The 16,602-nt window shown below is 55.5% G+C and overlaps 1 protein-coding gene across 1 annotated transcript in view; it reads right to left on the bottom strand.

Annotated features, from left to right (window-relative positions):
- The window catches only part of MACROD1 (mono-ADP ribosylhydrolase 1), a 149,714-nt gene that overhangs the window by 113,612 nt on the left and 19,500 nt on the right, over positions 1-16,602 (bottom strand).

The raw sequence follows: 16,602 nt of genomic DNA, 5'->3' as shown, positions 1-16,602 counted from the left end.
CACTGCCTGTACCCCTCCCCCAGCCCCACCCCCTCTCTCCGAGGTCAGCTCTGCTGTTGGGGCCCACCAGCGGAGTGGCTGCCAGGCGGGATAGACACTCTGGGCTAAGTTCCCTGGAGCACCATCGAGGATCAAAATAAAGAATCCACAGCCGTCTAGGGGGACCTCTGACCCCACCCCATAGGCCCTGGGAAGGTGGACTGCTGGCTGAAGGCCAAATCCAACCGAGACGGTCTCCACGTAGCTGGTATTCATGGGAGCTGCAGGTTGTCCCGAGAGCTCTAGCAATCACGTGCACACCTAGGTAGGGCTGGAACTGTATGGGCGCTGGGGACACGTGCCATTCCTCCACCTGCTGAACACTTGGCCTGGGTCCTTCCCCACCCACCCGGACACCCCTTGTCCCCTAGAGGCACCCTAACATTCACAGCTCCCTAAGCCTTATGTGGTATCTCATACCATTGAGGGGAAAGGAAAAAATGATGATTTTCCATGAAAACAATGGCAGTTTCTGCTAAATTTAACATAAAATAACTCATTACTTCTGCCTTAAATCCGAATGTGTGTCTGGATATGGGTTAATGAGTTTTTCCTCATATTCCAAGGAAGCAGTTATTTCTCGACATGCCTTGGTGGCGGGTGGCTCTGCGGAGGTGACACAGGCCCCTCTTTCTCCTCAACTCCTAGTCCTCACCTCTCACCTTGGTAGGAGCCAGACAAGAGAGAACACGCCAAAGAGCAGCACCTGATGTGGCCTCTGGGAAAGGGCCAAGTCTGTTCCCCAACCCCTGCCTAGGCGCCAGCACACAGTGAACGCTCAGGAGGCCACTCAACCCTTTCCTACATGAGACCCATTCTCCAGGGCTGCCAAGCAATCTGAGAGCACAGTCAGCCGGGCAGTCGGTAAATACATACAAAGGGCCTGCTGGGTGCTAGGGCTGAGATGGGGCATCCTTCTTGCCTCATGGAGGAAGAGGAGATGGGGGCCCAGCCCCAGCCCACCGGTGGGGAGGTTCTCCGTGGAGCCATGTTTCCACTGATGATGTTTCCTCAGATGAGGAGGGAGAGCAAGAGAGAAGGCCCGAAGCAGGGAACAGGAAGATAAGTCCAATTCTGGACCTCCGTCTGCAAAGGCTCAGCCTCCTCCGTATCCCTAAGCACGGTAGCCGTCCGCTAGCCCAGCCTCTGGCCACACTGAGCACCAGTAATTCCCCAGGCAGGCCTGCCCTGACTCAGGCTCCCAGTCTGGGCCTTGTGATCTCTGGGCTCAGGGTGCCCATGAAGGCCCTGCCTGGAAGCCTCCACTGGGGGACTGTGTCTGGAAAGGCTGTCCCCTCCGGCTCCACCCCGGGCCCCACACTGCACAGGTGACCAGTTTCCATCCCTCCCTCACTGGGGGCCCCTAGCTGGCACCCCTTCCAGTCCCCAGAGGGCACTTGCCTGGTACACAGGAGGCACCCGTAAACGTGAAGTGAAGGGTGAGTCAATAAACACCAGTAAATCAATCCGCCAACTGATCAACTGATCGATGCTGAGTCCCAGGAGGGGCAGCCCTTGGCAGCCCCAGCGTCCCAGTAATCTGACAGTTTTACTTCTCCCCTGCACCCCTCTTCCCACGAGGAGGGCAGGGGGAGTGGGGAGCAGAGGACGAGGCACAGATGGGCCTGTCCCTAGCTCATCGTACTCCATACACAGTGGTAGCTCCAAAACCAGTGCACCCACGGGGTTCTCTTCAAGCTGGGGCAGGAGAAACTGTTCCTCAGCTCCTAGAACTACTGAACTTTCTGCCCGGGGAGGGTTCAGAGTCACATGCACTTGGGATCAACTGGATTAATGTCATTGCTGTTTTGGGGGGCTCCTCAGAGAGGGCCTTGGAGTCCCTCAGAAGTGGGCTATGCCTCTTACTCCTGTGCTTCAGTGTTACCCTCTGTAAAATGTGTGCATGATAAGAGCTCACTGCTCTTACTTTCACAATCATGGCAGCATTGACCCTGCTAATGTGTGCTGGAGCCTCCTTGGAGGGTACAGAATGCTGGGGGCCCCTCCGCTTGTCCAGGGAGTGCAGGCCCCCCAACACTGGCATGCCCGCCCCCGGGGTTTACTCAGCATCCCTGGCCCACCAGCACTGAGCTCGCTGGCATTTCTTGCAAGGAGGCTCAGGTATCTCAGCAACACAGAGGAGAAGCATCCAAATGGGGCTGGGGGCGCCTGTTCCACAGACCCCTCGAACCACAGACAGCCAAAGTCTGCAGCTGCTCTTTGAAACCCGCTAGGGGCAATGTCTAGCTGATCCAAGCTTTCAGCTTCAAGAGGACAGGGCAAGGGGCTGGGGCACCTCAGGCTTTAATAAATGCCCTCAGGGGCTGGAAACCCAGATGAGGTTGGGTCATAGGAGGGACCCATCAGGACCTGTCGGGGAGGCTCCAGGATCTGTACTTTGGGTCTATAGAAAAAAAGATCTTCCAGACATAACTAACCCTTTCTGACGAGGAGTAAGTGGTCTGAGAGAAAGTGAGCCCCGTCCTCCCAGGAGAGCAAGCAAAGCTGGCATGAGTTCTGGGTGGTAGAGGGGACCCACTGACCCTGAGGACCCCTGTCTCTTACCATATCTCCAAATGGACACTGGGAGATGGGGACTGACCCCCCTGCCCCATCTGCTTCAGCACCTGCCTTGCCCTGCAGCCAAGCAGCTTCTGGACCTCTTCTCCCCAAAGACATCTCAGGATTCACAGACACTGGGGTTACAGGCAGGTATGGGGTGAGACCCCAAATGGCTGCCCTGTGGCCAAGGGATAACCCCAGGGCCCTGGCTTTATACATCCAACTCCACCTGTTTGGTCAGATCCAGGACTAAAAGTTCTAGTTCAAATGGGACAAAGAAAGAGTAGCCACGACCCCTGGACCTGGACCCTGCCTTTACCTGGCCACCACCAGGCTCCAGAAACTTCCCCCTTCCTGTGCCTCCACTTCCCGGGCGGTGGGGGTCAGAGCGACCCTGGCCTCACCAAGCATCCTGAAAGAGAAGCAATCAAACCCAGGAAGGAATTCAAGCCCCAAACTGCACCCCTCACACCTAAGCTCTTTGGCCAGTTCTTAGTACCCTTAGGAGGTTCCACAGATGGAGCAGAGGACACCCAGTCAACCCCAAAACACTCCATCAGTAGATCTGGGTGCAGCTTGCTCACCTATTTCTGGGCGTCCAAAACAAAGTATGCTCCCAGGCCGGCCCTGACGCTGGCTGCCTTTCCCTCCTCACCACCATGCCCCAGGCCCGCTTCAGCACCTGCCTCCCCACGGGCCCGCCACCACCCAGCACCTGGCACCTCCGAAGGACCCTCTCCTCCCACGGCAGAGTAAATAGGCTCTCTCAAGCCACTAACTGACAGCACAAATGAAATCCTGGCGCTCCCCCTCAGAGATTTACAGGGGAAGTGAAATCTTATTTGCACTGCTGCCAAACCTGGACCGCGATGAAATTATGCCTCCAAGAAGAGACCTGGCCGGCTCCTCGCGGAAGCGGCTGCATCAGAGATGGGCTTATTAAAAGCCACAGTGGCCACATTTCAACCTGTTTCAGGTGTTAAGTAATTTACTGCCACCCAGAATTCACTGGCAGGTTTTTGTCATTTTTTTTTCTGTGATCCAAGCAAGTGCCCCCCGAGGTCCCTACATAGGGAATTGCGGGTCTAAATGCTGCCTGCCCCCCGGCCCTGCAGAGGGAAATGGGGGAGCAGAAGCCAGCCGGGGTGGTAGCAGACAGCCCCAACTCTCCCCAGGGTTATACCAGGCCTGGCCAAAGCTCAGAGTGACAGGGAGACAGGCTCTAAGATCCCACACCCCATTTGGGGAGCCCAGTGATCCCCTAAAGACCCCGCAGGCATCTTGCAAAGGCAGCAATGGTATAAGCTCTGTGAGAGCAGAAACTACCTCTGTCTCAGGACCTGGTGGCCAACCCCACAATCAAGTGTTTATTGAGCACCTACTATGCGCCAGGCCCTGCCCAAATGGAGGACACTGCAATGAGTGGGACCCCAAAGGTCCCTGCCTTGTGGAGCTCTCGTTCTACTGGTAATATTTGTGGTTGGTTGATTAAAATCTCTGAGAGGCAAACAAGCTCTTGAGAGGAAAGACATGGGCAGGCAGGGCACCAGAGGGAAGGGGCAGGAAGGAGGGAGCCTGTGCTACTGAGCTACATGAAAGCTGCTGCCACAGCCTTGGGTTGGGACCTGTGCCCTTCACTGCCCTGGAGCACATGCAGCAAGGGGTTCATGTCCTGCCTTTCCCCTCTCCTGGCCCCCCAAAACTTCGGGGAATACACAGCCTGGCATTCACGGGAAGCTAGGACAGGGAGCCCTCTGCAGTCTGGGGCTCACGAGGTCACCAAGTCCTCCTCCTCCGAGTCCCTTCTCTGCAGTGGGGGGTGAAGGACTATTTGATGCCTGCTGGCTTTGGGGGGATTAAGCCTATTACGGAGACTACCGGGGGCTTATCCGATGCCCTTTCTGACACCCCTCTTCTCCACCTGTTTTCAGATACTCAGGAAGACCAAGGGGAATCTTCAAAGTCCAGGCTGAGCCAAGAGCAAAAATTCTTTAATTAGCTTTCTCTTGGAACGGGGCCCTGGCAAACGGATTAGTTGTGGTGGGGTGGGAGAAAGGGACTAGAATCCTCCTTAAAGCTGAGATTACAAGCCTGGGGTGAAAGGCTTGCGGGAGAGCCCATCATCAGGGACGGCAGGTCCCTGAGCAGGCCCTCCCCGATCAGCGACTCCTCAGGGGCTGGCAGATGGAACCTGTCACCAGGAAGGCGAGGGAGATGCACTCTCAGCGAGGCCGTGGTCCTCGGGAGCTGGCTCAGGAAGCTGCTTGGCATGGCCGGGCTGTATGCCTGGGTTTCCTAATGAATGTGCTTCCTTCCCGGGTGGCCGCCCAGATCTGGAACTTCATAATTAAGGGGGATTTCCTAAAGGGGCGCCCATCTGTGAGGGGTAAGGCAGCACATGTGGACAGTGCCAGGCACCAGACATATGTCACCATGTTCCATCTTCACTTACTCCTATTTTCATGCAAGTAAACTGAGGCCTAGATCTAAGGAGCTTGCCCGAGGCCACGGTGGCAGAGGTTACAGTTGGAACCAGGTCTGTCCAGGTTCGTCCCACTGCCCCAAATCCTGGCCCACAAGGCCCCTTGAGGAGGCCTGAATGGAGGTCCGTGAGCCCGGAAGAAAAGGTATAGGTGGGGATCCCTGGGTGGCTCAGCAGTTTAGCGCCTGCCTTTGGCCCAGGGCACAATCCTGGAGTCCCGGGGTCGAGTCCCACGTCGGGCTCCCGGCATGGAGCCTGTTTCTCTCTCTGCCTGTGTCTCTGCCTCTCTCTCTCTATGTCTATCATGAATAAATAAATAAAATCTTTGGAAGAAAAAAAAGAAAAGAAAGAAAAGAAAAGAAAAGAAAAGAAAAGAAAAGAAAAGAAAGAAGAAAAGAAAAGAAAGAAAAGAAAAGAAAAGAAAAGAAAAGAAAAGAAAAGAAAAGAAAAGAAAAGAAAAGGCACAGGTGAGCCCCCACCCCACCAGAAAATGCTGCAGGGAAGTAGGCCTCCCCATGCAGGCCTCTTCCAGGAAGACTTCCCTGACCAGCCCACAGCCCTTTGGATTCCCCATCAAGGCACTTACAGCCTGTGTTGTATCCCTGTTGCCCCCACTATACACTGAGCCCCTTTTAGAGGCAGGAACTGGGTCTTCATCACCCATATTCTCTGAATGAAGGAAGGAGGGGTGTACCCGCCTCAGTCTGGAGACCAGAACAAGAAGCCTGGTAGGAGGCTGGGCCTCAGGAGCAGGAGGAAGGGAAGGATCCTGGGAGCTCCAGGCTGGTGTCTCTCCTAGGCCCGGGTTCTCCTGCTGGCTGGCTTTGCCCAAGGAGGTGCACAAGGGGTGGGTGGGTGGGTGCGAGGATGATTCAAGGACTCAGAGACCTAGATTCCCCAGACCAACGCTGTTTGAAGTACAACTCATGCTCTCCCCCTTGAGCTCTGCATCAAAGGCAGCTCTGCTGTGGTCCGGCTACACTGTGCTCTACAGATAAGAGCCACCCTCAAGGGGCAGGCTGAGAAAGGGCATCTGGGCCACCCCCAGCTTTGTTCGGCCTCTCTGCTCCTAGTGCAGCAAGCTGAGCCACCCCAATTCTAGTCTAGGGTGTTCCTGTTGGTTCCCCTTCCTGACCCTCTGGACAGGTCTGCCCCAGAGTCAGGTCACCATAGGTATCCCAGCTCCCTGGGGCATCTCAGCCATCTAAGCCACATCTCCCTTGCAGCCCCAGCACCTCACACCTGCTGAATGAACGAACACAAAGCTAAATGAACCACCATCTATGGAGCAGATGGAAGGGAGGTCTAACCCAGGAAAGCCCTGGAGGAGGTGACATCTAAGCTGGGACTGGGAGAATGACCAGTGTCAGCCCAGTGGAAGAAAGGGGCAGGGGGAAGAGCCTGTGCAAAGGCCAGGAGGTATAAGAGCACATACATGCTGCTATGAGACCCCAAATCATGGATCTGGGCTGGAATGGAGAGGGTAGGAGAGAAAATCAGAAAAGGCAAGAGAGGTTCCAGGGCCAGATGATGTAGGTATATCAGCTAGGATGCCCAAGGTCACTACTAGGACAAGAGCTAACCCAAATTTAGGATCCCAAGGATGTTGGAAGAAGCCATGATAACAGCCAAGGCTGCCCACTCTGGGGGTCCCCACTTCCATCCAGTCTCTATGCATACCCCTCACCGTGTGGTGCCTGGCACCAGCCGAGCTCCAGGTGCAGGGAGTGCTGAAACCAGAGGCTCTGCTGAGCAGCAGAAAGTGGCATCATCCCACGAGGGGCCAGGCCCAGAAAGACCCAGGATGAGGGAGTTGGAGGGTGAGGGTAAGGGGGGGAGCCAACCCCCCCAGGAACATCTCCAGTGGCAAGCAGGGTGAGCCAGCGACACAAGGGCAGTGGCAGTGACCCCACTGAGACTTAATGGGAGCAGAGAGTTCTATGTGTTTTCTGGCTTAAAGCAAGTATTTCCAAGCTCCTACTATGTGCTGGGTTGGTGCAAGCCACCAGGGGTGAGCCTGAGGGAGGGCTGGCCCCCTGCCACCGCTGCACCACAAGTGCAAGTATCAATACTTGCAGGCACTGCACTCCCCGGCAGTGAAGAATGATGTGTCTCATTTCAATTAGCCTTTTCCTGATTACTAGCGAAGTTCTGCATCTTTTCGCTTGTTTACCGGCCATTTGTTTTTCTCCTACCGGGAATTGCTTGTCCACATATTTTGCCCATTTTTCTTAGTGATTTGTAGGAGCTCTTCACATATTGAGAAGCAGAGAAGTACCCTTCTCCTGGGGAAGACTCCCAGAGCCTCCCTCCTGGGTCCTTGGCCCCAGGACAGGGAAGATTTGCATGGGTTTCTGGATGCTCCCACTGATTCTCTGTACACTCATACACTCATCCAGCTCCCAAATGGCCAACTTTGTCAGAAGATGAAGCACCTTCTACAGGTGGGACTCCCTACCAGGCCTGCATCTCAGCTGGCAAAACCCAAAGGGCTTATATTTCACTTACACTGAGAAGAATACACTGTCAGTGGCTGGCAGGGTGCTCCTAATGACGTCCAAGGGGAGCCAGCAGGTGTAGCCAGGCATCTAGGAGGAAGGGGGACTTTTGCCATTCCAGGCCAGTTCAGTGGGGGCCATCCAACGAAAGGGGCAGGTTCCCAAAGCCTCAGGCTGACCCTCCCACCAGAATTCCAGGGTCCCCTCTGGCACACACCATCCCCGCACCCCTTCCAGCTATGACAGCTCCTAAAGAGTGACCTGGGCCTGAGAGGACACTTCTGAGCCCTGCCCCCTCACCCTCTGCCACCTGACCTGCAACCCCATGGCTTCTTTTTTTTTTTTTTTTTTTTAAGATTTTATTTATTTATTCATAAGAGACACAGAGAGAGAGGCAGAGAGGCAGAGACACAGGCAGAGGGAGAAGCAGGCTCCATGCAGGGAGCCTGATGTGGGACTCGATCCCGGGACTCCAGGATCATTCCCTGGGCCGAAGGCAGATGCTCAACTGCTGAGCCACCCAGGCGTCCCCCCATGGCTTCTTTTGTCTCCGATGCTTTCCATGTCTCAGCGGACAAACAACGCAGCCTATAAAACTGATTTCCAAAGCCTATAAAGGCAATAACATTTAGGGAGCTAGGAAAAATAAGGCCCCTCCTTTCCTGGAGTAATGGGCTGCCAGGAGTCCTCCTGGGGCCCTTTCTACAGCTGGGGCCAGCACAGCACAAGACCAGCTCACACACTTTCTCGAACCAGGTGGTAAATGGCCCTTCTGCACATGTTCCAAAGGGCCCATGGCAGCCAGGGAGGCTGCAACCTGACAGCTTACCTCTTCTCTGATGCCTCAGCCATGGAGTCTGGGAAGACTCAGTGGCACCCCACACTACCCCCTTGCTTGTCCTCCACCAAGCACCTGGCAGAAGAGCCAGACTGCAGATTGCAGGTCACTGTCTAGAGCCGGCTAAGGTCACCCCACTGTAGTCAGAACGGGAGCGAAGGCCCACCCTAAGGGTGGCCTGGTATACATCCTGAGCAGTCAAGCCCCATCATCCTGCTCTGTACCACGCATGGGTGTGCCCTTCAGGAGGGCAAACGATACCTCCATAAAGGCAGCCACCATGACCCCTGGATAACAAAGGGGATGAGGTCCCAATGGGGACCTGGAAAGCTCAGTTCTCCACCTCCAAAGCTCTCCAAACACTTTCCATGTTGGTGTTTGCCCACCAACCGACATGCCCACCAACTGGAATGACACCCAGAATTCTAATTGGCTACCATGTGCCCACTCCCTTTCATTCATTCACTTACTCATTCATTCATGCCAGGGTGATGTGACATAGTGGAAAGTACCAGGATACAAAGTGAGCCCTGGTTTGAGCTTCCTGAGGAGCCTGGGGACAAGTCGCTCAACAGCCCTGCACTGCAGGTTGAACACCTGGAAAGAGGGCATACCAAAGCCACCACCCCCAGCTCACCGTTATGAGGATCATCCTGGGCTCAGAGAGTTGCTGGATGAGGGTGATACCACTCCCTGATGCTGGGGGGCAGTGCAGGAGGCTGGGCCAGGGATGAGGGCAAAGCACAGAGGCAGACACCAAGGAGAGGGCCCACCTGGAGGCACCAGGAAGGACCAAATGACCCCGGCAGTCATTCCAGGCAAGGATGAAGCAAGTTTGGGAGACAGGGCATTCAAGCATTAAAGATCTACCTTCGGGGAAGATCTGCTGTGCGACCCACAGATCCACAGACAGGGGGAAACGAGGGATTCCTCGCCCAGGGCCTGTGGGGGCCCCCTCTCAGAAGCCACTCATCCTCTTTCTCCTCCAGGATCAAAAACATATCATGACATGGAATTAGCTCAGCCTCCAGCTTAACCACAGGATGTGGGGAGAAGCAAGGATCTTCTAACCAGGGACAACCCCTGCAAAGGGGCCGCAGGGTTTCTGTGGGGCACCAGAGGGATGGGGAAGTGGGGCAGCAGCCCATGGGAGCATGCAGGCAGCCTCGGAGGAGCTGTGAAGCTGGCTGTGGGGCTGAGAGGCAGCATTTGCATGGAGAGCGCTTGGTGGCTCTGGAATTTATGCAGCTGCCCTGTGATTCTGGAAGCGAGAATCTCTGGCCGCTTTTCTCAGCGGGAACAAGTCTTTTCTTCAAATCGATGGTGACACATTTTTAAACTCTGATATTAAGGAGGGAAAGATTCTTTTCTGGCCCCCTGGGGGCAACGCTTATTAGTCACTGGCTCATCTGAGAGAAATCGCAGAGGTAGACCCAGTGGGCCTGGGCCAGGCAAGAGGCCCAGAGGCCAGCAGGGAATGGACAGCAACAAATAAGAGGGCAGAGGGGCCTCCCAAGTCAGAAGCAAAGCTGCATCAGAGAGACTTGAACAGCAAGGCTGGGGGAGATCTATAGCAGGGTATGCAGTATCCGTGGGGAAATAAAGAACCACTGGTAAGGGTGATAGGGAGGGAGAATGAAGAGAAAGGAAGAGTAGGAAGAGGCATTAAGCTAAAGTACAAATTGATTTCCGACTACGAGGTTCTAGAAACTGAAATCTTATTCCCCATCTTGCTCTGGCTGTCAGGAAGCTCAAAGCCGCATTTTACATTCAGTAGCAATAGACTTGTTCAGCCTAGGTTTGAGGTGTCATCTGGGCAGGGCCAGGGCAGGTGCCAGGAGCCAGGCTGCCCCAAACAGCCCCCAAAGAGCATACAGCAGAAGGGTGGGCAGAATTGTGGTCTCTCAGTAGACCAGGCACCAACATTGAAGGGCAGGTGCCAAGGGGCCCCAACCAGGCACCCCAACCTGCCTCTGGCCAGCAGGGTAGAAAGCACATGCCCAGGGCGTCCAGGCCAAAGGCTTCCAGGTATGGCCAAAAGCCCAGGGCTCAGTGGCCTCCCAAGTCCCTTCTGTTTATCCCTGTTTTAACGGTTCCCTAGTTTTATTGTACCTATTTTTCAGTAGAAATAGGTGGGTTAAACATTTTTAAAAAATCAATCCCAGCTCAAACGCCCACTTCCTTGGTGATAACAGCCACCATTTATTGAGTTCCAAAGACTTGTCGCATTTGCATGGGCCTGCTCTATCCTCTCCATCACCTTCGGTAGGGACGTGACTCTCCTGGGTTTACAGATGAGGACACGCAGCTCAGAAGGCAGGTGTATCCTGGTCAAGGTCACAAGAGCTCATAAGTGGCCATGGCAGCCCTGTCCAGTAAATCCCCTGGCACATCCCCATTCCTATTCCTGGAGGAAGGCCAGCCCCAGAGCCCCGGAGCCCAGCACTCTGCTCTGTGCACCTGGCGGGGAGTGGGGGCTTTTGCCTGCCTTGTTAGCAGGAAGAAGAGGCTGAGTCAAGGTCAAGGCCTGGAAGGCACGAAAGACAGTCAGGTATCCCACAGAACTCCATCACCCCCTGACTCCGCCCACGACACCAGGGTCCCCTTTCTGCCAAGCCCCAAGGCTTCAGCCACAGCCCACCCCACCTTCCTGTGACCCTCACCAGGAAAGTTCCCCGAGGCTGCCAGACAGGATTTAGCTCCTTTGACAGTCAAAGCTGCAAAGCTCCCGTCGCAAATGTCAATTCTGGGCCATTTGCTTCGTAGATTTTAATGTTCCTGTTTCTCCTCAACATCCTCAGCAAGGTAGCTCTTGCTTTTCAAAAGGGATGTGGTGTTTGATGATGTTTAAACCGTACGTGAAATACAGCCAGGCGGCAATAATAAAACAGACGCGAGCCCTGCTGGCAGGGGAATGGCTGACAGCCGGGCCTCTCTCTTCCCACATGCTACTCCACAGCTAAGCTCCTATTTTTATGGCAATTACAATGTCCGAAGAGGGGGAGGAAGCAGCGATGGAGAGGAAGAGAGTGGGTATAAGGACCACTTGTTGCTGTTGGGAGCGGGGTGCAGCTGATGGGGTTTTAATGAAGCAGAGCGGGCGATGCCAGCTGGGTGCCCTGGCGGAGGGGGCCCCCCCGCACCCAGCACTGGCCTCCACCCCCCCCCCGGAGCACCGTCAGATCTGGCTCCACACCCCAGGACCGTCTTCTCCTGGACCCGAGTCCTTTCCTGGACCTGAGTTCTCATTGGCTTCTGTCTCCTGACACCCCACGAGGACACCCCTGGGGGGGTTCAGGGAGCAGGGTCCCTGCCCGAGTCCCCATGCCGGGCAGCTTGCCTCCAGGGGGACCTCAGCCATCAGAGAGCTAACGGGCTGGCATCCTGGGGCCACCCCCACCACAGGTGGGCCCTGTCCGGGGATGGAGACGTGGGGCCAGGGGACACTTGCTCCAGTCTAGTGGTGAAGTGAGGTATCCCACCCAGCCCCTACAGCATGCCAGGCACTCATCCGGTTTCCTCCCTCCTCCCACAGGGCATACCGTGGGAACCAAGGCTGGGAGAAGCGGTCCATGGATTTTACCCTGGTCCATTTTGTAAGCAGCCACAGAACTGGCCTCGAGGGGCTGCCCATGCCACACACCTAGGGGCCCTCCGGCCCCAGCCTGGCCTCCCTCCCCAAGGGCAGCTGCACTCTCTCGACGGGTGATCACTCAAGACAGCAGGGAGAGGGAGTCTGGGATGGGGCCACACACAGGCAGCTACCAGCAGGGCCTGAGGAAGCATCCAAACAGCAACTTGCAAAATAAATAAATAAGCCCAAAAGGTGAGCTTCTGAAGCACACAAAGACTCTGAGGAGGGAGAGGAAGAGAAGGCCAGAGGCTGCAGGGGCCCTCGGGTGGCTTTGGCTCTGTTAGCTCCGACCGGGAGGGTGCCTCAGTCACCAGCTTCCTTGAGGTGGAGAATAGCCCCAAGCCTGACCCACCTCCTGGCTCTGCACAGGCTGTTCCCATGGAACCACACACCCTTCCCCACTGATGGCCCTGTACCCTACAGTTAAGAAACCCCAAATCAGGAAGGGCCCCTGCCTCAGCCACCTCAGGCCCCAAAAGGGCTCAGTTTACCACAAGAAGGACAAGAAGGAGGAACGCTCAACCATCCCATCCCCAGCTCCTGCAAACACTATACACAGCAGGCCCCATCCTGCAGGTCAGAGCAGCCCTCCCAGAGTAGCCACAGCAATGAACACAGGAGCTGCATTTCTTCAGGGTTTACTCTTATAAATCTTGGACATTGTACTATCTCCTCCCAAACTCACAGCAACCCTAGGAGGCGGGTCCTAGTGGACTCTTATTCCCATTATACAGACAAGAAAACTGAGGCCTAGAGGGTAAGTGACTGGCTTAAGGTCCCACAGCCTGCACCCTATGGAACAGAGACCCATAGCCAGGCCAGCACCTCCCGCCACAGTGCCCTGAGATGGGGCCGTCTGGGAAGTGGGGGGTGAGGAGGCAGAGTTAAGCTTTGGACCCTCTTTCAGGCCATGTTACATCCTACAGACCACCCCACACTGGGGCCAGGCCAGGCCTCAACCAGGAGTCAGGTCTGGGAGAAGGTATGAGCCCACCTGGGGGTCTGGAGAGAACAGATTTAACCCAACACCCCTATGAACAGCATTGGCTGCACAGAGCTGGGTGTGGAGAGGAAGGAAGGGGCCCTAGTGCCTGGGAAGGGTCCATGGTGTCCATGTGCTACATCCAGACCCCTTCATCTTGTAGGGACACAGGGTACCATCCATTTCATGGGCAGGCAAGCCACAGCCTCTGGAGAGGCCTGAAGCTGGCTGGGCACCCCCTTGCCAAGGCGCTGGCAGATTATTCTGGTAGAGCAAGCCAAGGGCTGCAGATACAGCCCTTTTCATGCTTGGCCAATTTAATGGTCTCCATTAATTTCAAAACACACACATTCCCACAAGCTCCAGCCTCGTCAGCTCAGTGCTCAGGGTGGAGAGCGGACAGGCAGGCGCGCAGGTGCAGGTGCTTAGGCCAGTCGGACTCAAGGACAGGGAGGAGCTGCTCGGCAGGGGGCGGGTGAGCAGCAGAGGCCTAACTCCTGCCTCCTGACCTTGGGTCTGTCGTGACGGGGAGAAGAAAGACAAGGAGAAAGGGCCCAGTTCTGGGAATCAGGAAGGTCTGCTTTGCCACCTTCCTGCTGTGTGACCCTGAGCAGGTCACTGTCCCCTTCTGGCTTCAGACACTCTCCCTGTCCAAGCTGGGAAATGCCTTGAGGGCATGTACCGGGCCCTATGGAGCCTTGTATCCCCAGAGCCTCACAATGAGCCAGGAACCTCACAAGCAGCCCGCACTGGGTACCACTATTCTCACCTGTAAAATGCATCAGCCTCCTTTGGGCCCCGGCATCTATGACCAATCATGAGGGGCAGAGTGGGGTCTTGGCTGGGACAGGAGGAGGAGACCCAGATGGGGTCACTGGCACATCCAGTCCCTCCTTCTGTCTGACTCGCTCTCAGAGGCATTCAAACAATCATTTATTCAACAAACTTTCATTGAAACCCAGGCCATAGGGTCACTGGGTCCAGGTCCATGGCCCACCTTCGTGTTCCCTGTGGAAGGATGGGAAGGATCCAGCTAATACACAGGAAACTTGGGAGAAGACCTTGGGGTAGAGGGACCTTTCCAGGGTCCCTGAGTCCTGCCCACAGCCAAGCTCAGCTTGCTGGACCAGGCCCTGTGAGCCCTCAAGGGAATCTCAATAATTCAGGAGGGATCCATCATTTATGAATTTATGTAACCGCTTCTCGACCTTGTGGAAACGAGCCGCCCTCCTCCTACAGCGGTGGAAATTAGGCCTTAGCACCATCCCGGGTGTTCTGGGGAGGGTGTCAACTGGACCCCAGGCCTCCCAGCTGGCCTTCCAATCCTCTCTGCCCCTCACCCCCAGACTAGAAGCAGAGGGAGCTTCTAAGGAAGGAGGAGCTTCTAAGCATCCCCCTTAAATTCCAAGTCTGAAAGGTGAGGGTTTGATTCCTGGCTCAGCCGTTTCCCAGCATTAGGGCCCCATGTGGGCCTCAATCTCTTCATCTGTAAAATGGGGGAAATACTAGTATCTACTTCAGAAGTGAGGCAAAGTTGGGGGCAGCCCTTGGCCCAGAGGCAGCACTGAATAACAAGCTGCCCCCGCTTCAGAGCAGGTGCTCCATTGGGTGAGCCGAGGGCAGGGGCTGAGCAACAGGTCCACCAGGCAAGCCACAGGGGCTCGAGCCCATCACGGGGCTTCATGGGGCCAAGAAACCCAGACTGAGATGTCAGGACCATCTTTTCTGCACTGACCACCCCCTGCACCAAACACCCAACCCTCCTATAGGCAGGGCAGAAGACAACATACCTATTCTTCGACCAGAAAAGAAAAGGAACAAAGACAAGGTTATTTCCATCCACCCTCAAAAATACAAGGATTTCCTGGAAGCTCTAGGGTCTGGCAAATCTCCCCTCCCAGCAGCACTACCAGTTAGCTGTGTGGCCTTAAGCAAGTTGCTTCACATCTCTGAACCTCAATTTCACATTGACACCGTGGGCTAATATAGTAACACCAAGAGGCCAGGGGAGGTGTCATGGGATGTGCATATAGCCCAGATCTGGAGGGAGACGCTCGCTCAGGACTGGCCATGGCTCATTCCAAGCCCCTCAGAGCTTCCCCCAAGTAGCGTCCCCCTCCACAGCCTGCCCTGCTTCACCCTTTCCTGCCAGGGCTCTCCGTCTCTGCCCCTAGAACGCCACCTCCCAGCTTCTGATTCAGCACCCCCGTTTTTAATTTGAGATTTATTTATTTTAGAGAGAGAGTGCATGTGAGGGGGGGCAGAGGGAGAGAAAGAGAGAGAATCTCAAGCTGACTCCCCACTAAGTGCAAAGCCTAATGCAGGGCCCCCCCAAGATCATGACCTGAGCTGAAATCGAGTTGGCTCCCCAACCAACCATACTACCCAGGCACCCCTACACACACACACACACACACACACACGCCTTTTTAAAAAAGATTTATTTATTTATTGGAGAAAGAGAGAGAGAGAGAGATACAGAGACAGCACTCCCTTCTCAGCACAAGCACTGCCTCTACTTTGCCTCCTCCAGGCAGCCTTCCAGATTACCTCCCACCCCTGCAGCCAGGACTCCCAGCCCTCACAAACTTTCTTATCCCTTTCTATTCATGGGTCTCACCTCACATTTGGGATTATAGAGTGTGTTTTTTGTAGCCCAGGGCCTATACCAATGCCTGGTGCAACAACAGGCCTGCTGCATAGTCTGCAGAATGAAGGAAAGGCCGTGCGTGAGTTCAAATTCCAACTGTCACCTGCCAAGACTGGCGGTCTGATCACGGAAAATGGGGATCACAGCCTTGCCTGCCTCAAGGATGCCTCGAGGCCAGTGCCACAGGGTGGGCGCTGAGTGGTGGTGGGTCCTCACCGTGTGCCCCCAGGGGCCCTGGGCCCAGCAAGGGCCCAGCCGCCCGCAGGCTGCCCCACACTCGCCCTCCCTGCTCACTGCGGAGAAGTGGCTGCCGTCGGAGGCAGCCGGCAAGCCTCAGCAAACACATTTAAATCTGAAGTGACAGATAAAGCGATTTACGGCGACAGTTTAGCGTCAGATCACTTCCCACAAGGCAGCCGGCGTCCCTCAGCCCCTCCTGCCTGCTAGTCCATCAAGGCGGTCTCTAAATCACTGACTCTGAGCAGTGGCCCAGGGCCTGCTGGGGCTGGGCTCCTTGGAGCCCCTGGCAGTGGAAGGGATGAAGGACGACGGGGCTGGCTCGAGAGGAGGAGGGGGCGCTTAACAGCTGGCAGATTTTCACAAATCAAAAACCCAAGACTTAAGGAAACAGAGCGCCACTTCATGCCTTATTTTAAATAAATAAGCAGCTGAAAAGCACCCAGCGAGGCCAGCTTGTGGCTGTGACACAGCTTCCCACCCGCTCTGCGCATCCTGGCCCGCGGGCCTAGGCCCCTCAAAGGCCTCACTGACCTGCGTTGCCTCCTGCCACCTCCTGGCAGAATTAATTGGTCCCTGTGGTGTCGCATGGCACTTTGTTCAGACCTTGCTTCCAGGGCTTTGTCACATTATATTCTACTTAGCTGCTCTCGCTCTTGACTTCCTGATAACAATTTACT

This window comes from Canis lupus, chromosome 18, assembly GCF_003254725.2.
Source record: "Canis lupus dingo isolate Sandy chromosome 18, ASM325472v2, whole genome shotgun sequence".
Lineage (NCBI taxonomy): Eukaryota > Metazoa > Chordata > Mammalia > Carnivora > Canidae > Canis > Canis lupus.
This window is presented reverse-complemented; position numbering and strand designations above follow the sequence as displayed.